We start from the raw sequence: 8,312 nt of genomic DNA, 5'->3' as shown, positions 1-8,312 counted from the left end.
CTACTCAACTTTTCGTGAAAAAAGGACATCTGAGCGACAGGAAACATTTATCGACTTCCCAGATGCATTTCTCATGCATCGGTTATTTTCATGCATATATCCTAGTGATAGTCATAGTTTTATACTAAACTCATTATATGTCAAATGATATTTATATAGATAGTATTGCTTTATCTACAGTAGCTCTTTTACTCTTTTTATTTTTGCTGCTACGTATCGTTATCTATTTGCCTCTCTTCTGTCCCTGTATCATCTAGCTATATGTCAGTCTTGATCAATCATTCTATATCCATCTCACCTCAGTGATAACTTCCTTTATCTCATTTTTTTTTAATCATCCATTTCACCTCAACACAAACTCCCCGTCTCCTTTCAGACCTAATTATCCTCAGTTCACTTCACCTACCTGTCTCTCCCTCTTAAATCATTTCCGAAATAGATCTCTCACGGGGAGATTTCATTATCTAATCCTTGTAGAGTTGTGGTATTCATGTGACCTTTGTAACATCTCTAGGTGGTTAGGCGTGGTATTTTTACTGTGTATTTAGGAAAGCACTTATTGAGAAAGAGGAAGGATGAAATATATAGAGAGAGAAAAATGTAGTAATATTTATGTGATAATGTAGTTATACAATATAATGATAAAATTGTGAAATAATGAAATGGGAATAAAGAGTAGCATAATAATGATTTATAACGTTATTGTGATATAATTATGTTATATCAAAATATGTATGGAGATCATGCAATAATAAAATGTGGATAAAAATAACGCAATAATAAAATGCGATAATGTAACTTTTTAATGTAATGAGATTATGTAATAGTGAAGTGTGTGCATAGAATGGTATAAATTCGCAAGTATTGGTCGGAATTATCATAAATGCAGTATTAGAGTCATTTTACTATGTATTTAGGACTATAGTTACTGAGAGGGAAGATGAAATGTTTATAAGGTATGATGTAATTATTTGCATATCATGTGGTTATATAATTTAACGATGGAATGATTTGAGAATGAAATGTACATGAATAATTATTTAATAATAATATATGATAATGTAATATTATGATGGAATAATGTAGTAATAACATGTGTTCATAATTTTACATGTATTTGCAAGTTGGTGTCGGATTTTTTCATATATATGTGTGTCTTCATGTAAATATCGACATTGTCAATATATTTCATCCCCAAACTGTCCCAATCGCAATAAATCGTTTCAAAGTGATTTTAAAATTTACCATTTTACCCATAACCATGTTTGTTTATTTTCGTATCAAATCATCTCTAGTCAAAAGACTGACGTGAATAAGTAAATCACGGATTGTTTGTCAAACCATACCTTTCCCTTGTTAAACCTTGAGCAGCTATTGTCGTTTGAAATATTGCGTCCGTCGACATCATTACTCTTAGTTTACTTTACCGTTTGGTACTAAACGATACAAACCATGAACACATTAAAGAAACATTAAAAAAGAAAAGTTAAGAAAAAAAGTCATTCATTTGTTCATGTGTTCTGTGAATGTGAATAGTTTGACACTTTCATACTAAAACGTTTGTATTTGGTAAAATAAACAACGTTACATTGCTAATGTGGAATAACAACGTAACTGCTTGTGCATGGAAATAGTAAACACACACACACACACACACACACACACACACACACACACACACACACACACACACACACACACACACACACACACACACACACACACACACACATAGATTTCATGGTTACAGTTAATAAATGATATTGGTTAAACGATTATAATACGCGAATGATATTTGCCGCAAGGAGTACATACTAATTTTGATTTAAAAAATATATATATATTCAAAAGTATTAATGTAAATGTGTTACAGATTATATATTCTCAAAAACTGAAGACGTTACCCATATTTTTTCGTGAAAAGAGTATCTTTCGAGTGATAGGAATTGTATTTATCGAGTTGCCAGATGCATTTTTCTTTATTTCCGTGCATATTCGTACTTAAATTTGGTATCTATTACAGCACACTCCGTAAGATATCAATAGCCATTTAGGATTTTATATTCTGAAATATTATGTACCAGTCGGAACACAGTAACCCACCGACCATAAAACAAAATTTTATATTAATCTTATCATATATCAAATCATATTCATACAGGTAATGTGTGCATACGTATTGCTATACGTACAGTACCTCTCTTTTACTTTTTATTATCTATTTGTCCTACTGATTATCGTTACCTGTTTGCCTTTCTTTCTATCCCCGTATCACCTTGTTATCAATCAGTCTTATCTATTATTCTATATCCATCTCACCTCAGAAATAACTTCCTCTATCTCTCCTTTTGTCATTACCTATCTTATTGTCCTTTTTATATATCTATATTACTTATTATTTATCCGTCTTTCTATTCATCATCGATCTATTTATCTATCAGCCAACCAATTTTTATCTATTATACAGATCCATCTCACCTCAGAACGAACTCGCTCTGCCTCTCCTCAGAAATCATTATCCTCATTTCGCTTCACCCACCTGTCTCTCCCCTCAGAAACAATTTTCAAAATAGATTCCATCACGGGGAAATGTTCCTTATCTCATCATCGATGGATTTACCTCGTGTTCAGCTGAATTATTTCACCTGACCTTTGTTAAATCTCTGAGTGGTTGGACGCTGTTGGTTCCTGCGGTTCATGGCTGAGTGCAATTACTGATGCCATTTTCACCGTCGGGTAAGATGATCCGCCAATGGCATTTTTCCACTGAGAGAGGGGAAAGGTGAAATGTGTATAGAGACTAATGTAATATGAAAATGTGATAATGTGATTATATAATATAAGGATAAAATGGTGTAATATGGAAATGGGTATTAAGAGTAAGTGTGATAATATATCATAAAGTAATTATAATGAAATGATGCAGTAATAGAATATGCATTTTTTTAAAATATGCAATAGGGCTAATGTAACTTTCTAATGTAATAGGATGAAATGCTTTCAGAATGAAATGTGTATAAATAATTGTAATAAAATGTGATAATATAATATTAGAATGAAATTATGTAATTTTAATGTTTTTCCCTGTGTGCATGGAAAAACATATATTGGCAAGTTGTGGTCGGGATTTTTATAAATGCAGTATTAATGTGAAAGTTATTTTACCACATATTTAAGAATACAATTATTGAGAGAGAGGGAAGGTGAAACGTGTATAAAGAATAATGTAATAACACAATGTAATTATGTAATATCATAATGCAATAATCATATAATAAAAGAATGAAACGTGTATATAAAATGGTATATATTCGTAAGTTGTGCTGTGTAAAATCAGAGTGAAAACATATATACTTTATGTACTAACATAACATCAACGGTGATGCGCATTTAGGAAGCAGTGACATAAAATTATAAAAAGTGAGTAATATAACATGATAAAATTTGTATTTACGCATATGACAGATACTACAACATTTTTTTTAAGAAGCTAATGGATTGTATACGTATATAGACCTTAGACACACAATATATTTTTGTGTACTACATTCATCATTAGTAATCTTTTAGTTGAAGATCACGTGACTCTGGAATTACAGACGACAAATAGATGAAAAATATTTCCTTTGGTCATGAGAAGTTATCATGAGAATTGAAATGGTTCTTTTTAATATCATTATCATAATCATCTCATCGACTGGAGTTCATTATAACAAACGTTTAAAGCAGAATCGGAGAACCGGAGCAACCCTTTAAAAGAAAGAGATAGAGAGAGAGAAAAAAAAAAAGAGAGAGAGGAAAATTAAAACCTTAAAATGCATGAATTTTTCCCCGCGCTTCATCGTGTTTGAATCCGTATAAACCTTCCATTCTTCTAAAATGCTTAGTCATTCAGTTCTTCTAAAATTCTTCTTTCCTTTTTTTTTTGTTGTTCCTCTTTTCTTTTCTTGTCTCTCTCTCTTCTTTTCTTTTCCTGCCTTTTTTTTTTCTTTCTTTCTTTTTTTTTTCTTTTTTTAGATTCCTTCTCTTCTTTTTTCCTTGCCTTTCCGTTTTTATTTACATTTTTTTTCTAGTTTTTCCCCCCAATAATAGCCTCAGCTTTAAACCGCCGACATGCAATTCTAACCTTTGCAAAGCCAGTGCCTAAAAGGTGATGTTCGAATGCTTCTCGGGGAAACTGTGGGCAGAATGTGGATTTCAGTTGAGATTCATTTGCATGCGGCCAGGCATTCAGCGTTAATTACCAGGATTTATAGTAATGATAGTGATAGTGGTGATGGTAACAGCGTTTGTATTCATAGTTACAGGAATGATGAATGGCGATAGCGATAACGATAAAGATATGCATATAAGTACACACACATACCCACACGCACACGCACGCACACACACACACACACACACACACACACACACACACACACACACACACACACACACACACACACACACACACACACACACACACACACATTGAGCAACGACTACATACAAAAGACCAAGAGATCACAGCACAAGAAAATGCAAATAGAATTGTTATACAGAAAGCCGAAACACAAAAAAGACAATGTTAAACCCTAATTCACGAATAACCTTTAAGATGTATTTATCAAGGGACTGCCTGTACGCTTGTACGCTTGTCAGCTCATACAGTATGTATATATACTTTATCTGACCTTCCGACATTAAGCTATAACAGAAGAAAATGAGGTGGAAGTAGATATGAGTAAAGCAACTGAGATTATAACAACACATCAAAAGCTCTCGCCCAGATTTCTGAAGATATTCCTGGGTGAGTTTTGTGCAAATTTCCTTTTTTTTCATATAACCTCTTACTCCCCCGGATTATTTGGCTAAATCCTTGTTAATCTCGTAATGGCGCACCCGTGTTAATTCCGAATAAGAGGAATATCATCATGAGACTGGAGTTTAAAAGGAGTTTAGCATTCATTGACTCGGCGATGATATTCGTACCACAGAATGGTATTGGTCTTCTACCCTGTCTTTTAAGGAGTAGAGTCATGGTGTCTAAATGGATGGACTGTGCTTCTTGGTGCTTCTTCCATTGCTTCAAGTCTTTGAGATAGACGGGGAAACTAGGTAAATAAATAAATAAAATAAATAATAAATAAATAAATAAATAAAATAGAGTTAAAACATCGTACTGAAAAGAGAACACAAATCTACGGACGTTTCCTCCTCTTTTCATCGCATCTTGTTCTTTTCCACTTTTTCTTCTTTGATTTTATTGTAGTTATTGCTTTCATTGTTGCTGCTTTTCATGTTAATGTTGCTATTACTATTAACTTGTTATTACTAATAATGATAATGATATTATTATCATTATCAGTATGATCATGATTATCATCATTGTTATTATTAGTGTTGATATTATTGTTATTGTCTTTACCATTACTTTTTTTTTTGTTATCATCATCATTGTTCTTAATATCATTATTATTATTATTATTATTATTATTATTATTATTATTATTATTATTATCATTATTACTATTATTATTATTATTACTATGATGATGATGATGATGATGATGATGATTATTATTATTATTATTATTATTATTATTATCATTATCATCATTGTTTTGTTGCTCTTGCTGTTATTGTTATCATCATCATCATCATCATCATCGTTATTACAATTATTATTATTGTATTGTTATTATTACTAATATTAGTATTATTATTACTATTACTATCATTACTACCATTATCATTATCCTTATTATTATTATTTTCATCATTTTCATTATATTCATCATTGTTGTTGTTATTATCATTATCATTATAATTTATTGTTATAACCATTAATGCCATTGCTATCAATTTCATTATTACCATTATTACTATCTCACTATCATTAATATTACTGCTTTTGTTATTATTACCATTAGTAGTAATGGTAATGCAGTAGTACCCACTGAAGTTATAAAAGCAGTAGTAATAATAGTAGTAGTAGTGGTATGAGTAGCAGTAGAAGTAACAGTAATAGTTATAGCAGTAGTAGAAGTAAACCTAGTAGCAGTAGTAGTAGCATTAATAGTAGTAATATTAGTAGTAATGATAGCAATAGGAGTAGCAGAAGTAAAACTACTAGTAGTAGTAGTAATAGTAGAAGTAGTAGTAATAGTAATAGTAGTAATAGTAGTAGTAGTCTTCGTAGTAGCACTGTCATTGCCATGATCATTGCCAAAATATGACTTCCACTACAATTCCAGTATTTCTGTTCATCGGAGATAGAAACTTTTTCTTAGAAAAAAGAAGAAAAAGGAAAAAAAAACACGCTCTACCCAACCAACATTTACATACAATGAATATGAATTCCCCTTGGGGTCAGAGTGAAACATATACACTTCTTTTTCCCCAAAAAACTTACGTGCAAAACAGGTGAACACTCCAGGTGCCACGTTTCACCTCACAAGGAAAATTAGTGAACTTTCAGGCACGTAATCCACTACATGATATCCGACAAGGGATGTGTATGAAATTCTAATGTTGCCATTATAATACACAATTTTTTTTTGGAGAAATAAGGTGTTTTATGCAAAGAACAGCGTCGTGTGGGTAAGTAGATTACCATTTAGTTAGTTCCCAGGGCGGGTATCTATCAAATACTCTTAGATAGATAAATATGTCATCACGTTGGTTATATTTTTCATCTTTGTGTCGAAAGATTAATCGCGCATTAATATATAATCATTACAGTTGCTCTCATTCTCTTTATCTGTATGTCTAATCTACGCATTTATCTCTATATCTATCAAATCATTTATCTATCTTTTTCTCTGGTCTCTCGCTCTCTATGTCTCTATCTACCTATCCATCCATCTATCCGTCCATCTGTCTATCTATTTGGTTATCCCTCTTTCTATCTATCCATCCATCTATCTACTCATTCATCTATCTATCTATCTATCCATCTATCTATCCATCCATTTATCTATTTATCTATCTATCCACATACCTGTATATCTATAAACTTACCTATCTATTTGTCTATCTGTTCCTCTGTCTATATTTCCATCTGTCTATCTATCTATATAGTCATCTATCTATCTATATATCACTGTCTGGTCTATATCTAGTAATATTTAATAGCTATCTCCTTTTATATCATATGAATCGTCTTTTTATGAACAAGAAAAGTTTGCATTTTTGCTCAGTTAAAACACATTCATCTTCCCTTTTTATTTTATATTTCTGTTTTTAGATCTTGTGTTTTTTTTTCTAATATCTTCCATCAGCACGATGTTACGTTTTTTTTATATTGCAATATATTTTTTTCAATTGCAATACGGATAAAAAAGGAAACCAAATCCTCTGTTTACCAATCATATTCATCTTCCTTTTTTTATTTAGTATTTCTGTTTTTAGATCTGGTGCTTTTTTTCTAATATCTTCCATCAGCACGGTGTTACGTTTTTCAAAATTGCAATATCATTTTCTCAACTGCAATATAGATTTAAAAAAAAAGAAAAAAGAAAAAGGTTGAGAAAACACGAGCTGTTTTAACCTATTTCTCACGATCTCGTTTCGTGATGTTTTTCTAAAGCGTTAATTTGGTGTTTTAGTTTTTTTTTTTTTTTTTTTTTTTCTTAACGCGATAGAAGAAGCAGAAAGTTTTCTCCTTCCGACATTCTTCTTGTTTTATGGCTTAATTTATCTTGTTTATTTGATATCTTCTTCGTCTTCTTTTAATTGATATCGTTTTCTTTTTCTTTTTCTTTTTTCTGTTTCTGTTTCTGTTCTTTTCTGTCTCTGTTTCTTTTTTCTTTTCTATTTCCTTTTCCTCTTCTTCTTTTTCTCCTTTTTCTTTTTCTTCTTCTCTCTTCCACTTCCTATTCCTCTTCCTCTTCTTCTTCTCCTTCTTCTTCTTCTTCTCCCTCTTCCACTTCCTAATACCCTTCCTCCTCCTCCTCTTCTTCCTCTTCTTCTTCTTCTTCTTCTTCTTCTTCTTCTTCTTCTTCTTGAGATAAGAAATAGGAAATATGTTTATGGAACAGAATAGACAACAAAATTTAGAACGCTACATGAGAAAAAATCAAAATAAGAATATATATAAAAAGGATATCTCGCTGTTTGAGAATAATACATAGATACATACATACACATATCCATACTTACATCCACAGAGAAATATTCACACACAAAATCAATACATACTTAAATCTGCATGTACATCCAACAAGAATACTCACTCATACACTCAAATCTAAAACACAGATATTTACACACACATATAAATAAACATTCATACCATACCTTCTTCATCTATCAACAACAACGCAGTC

Source organism: Penaeus monodon, chromosome 11 (genome assembly GCF_015228065.2).
Source record: "Penaeus monodon isolate SGIC_2016 chromosome 11, NSTDA_Pmon_1, whole genome shotgun sequence".
Taxonomy (NCBI): domain Eukaryota; kingdom Metazoa; phylum Arthropoda; class Malacostraca; order Decapoda; family Penaeidae; genus Penaeus; species Penaeus monodon.
Note: the sequence above shows the minus strand (reverse complement) of the source record.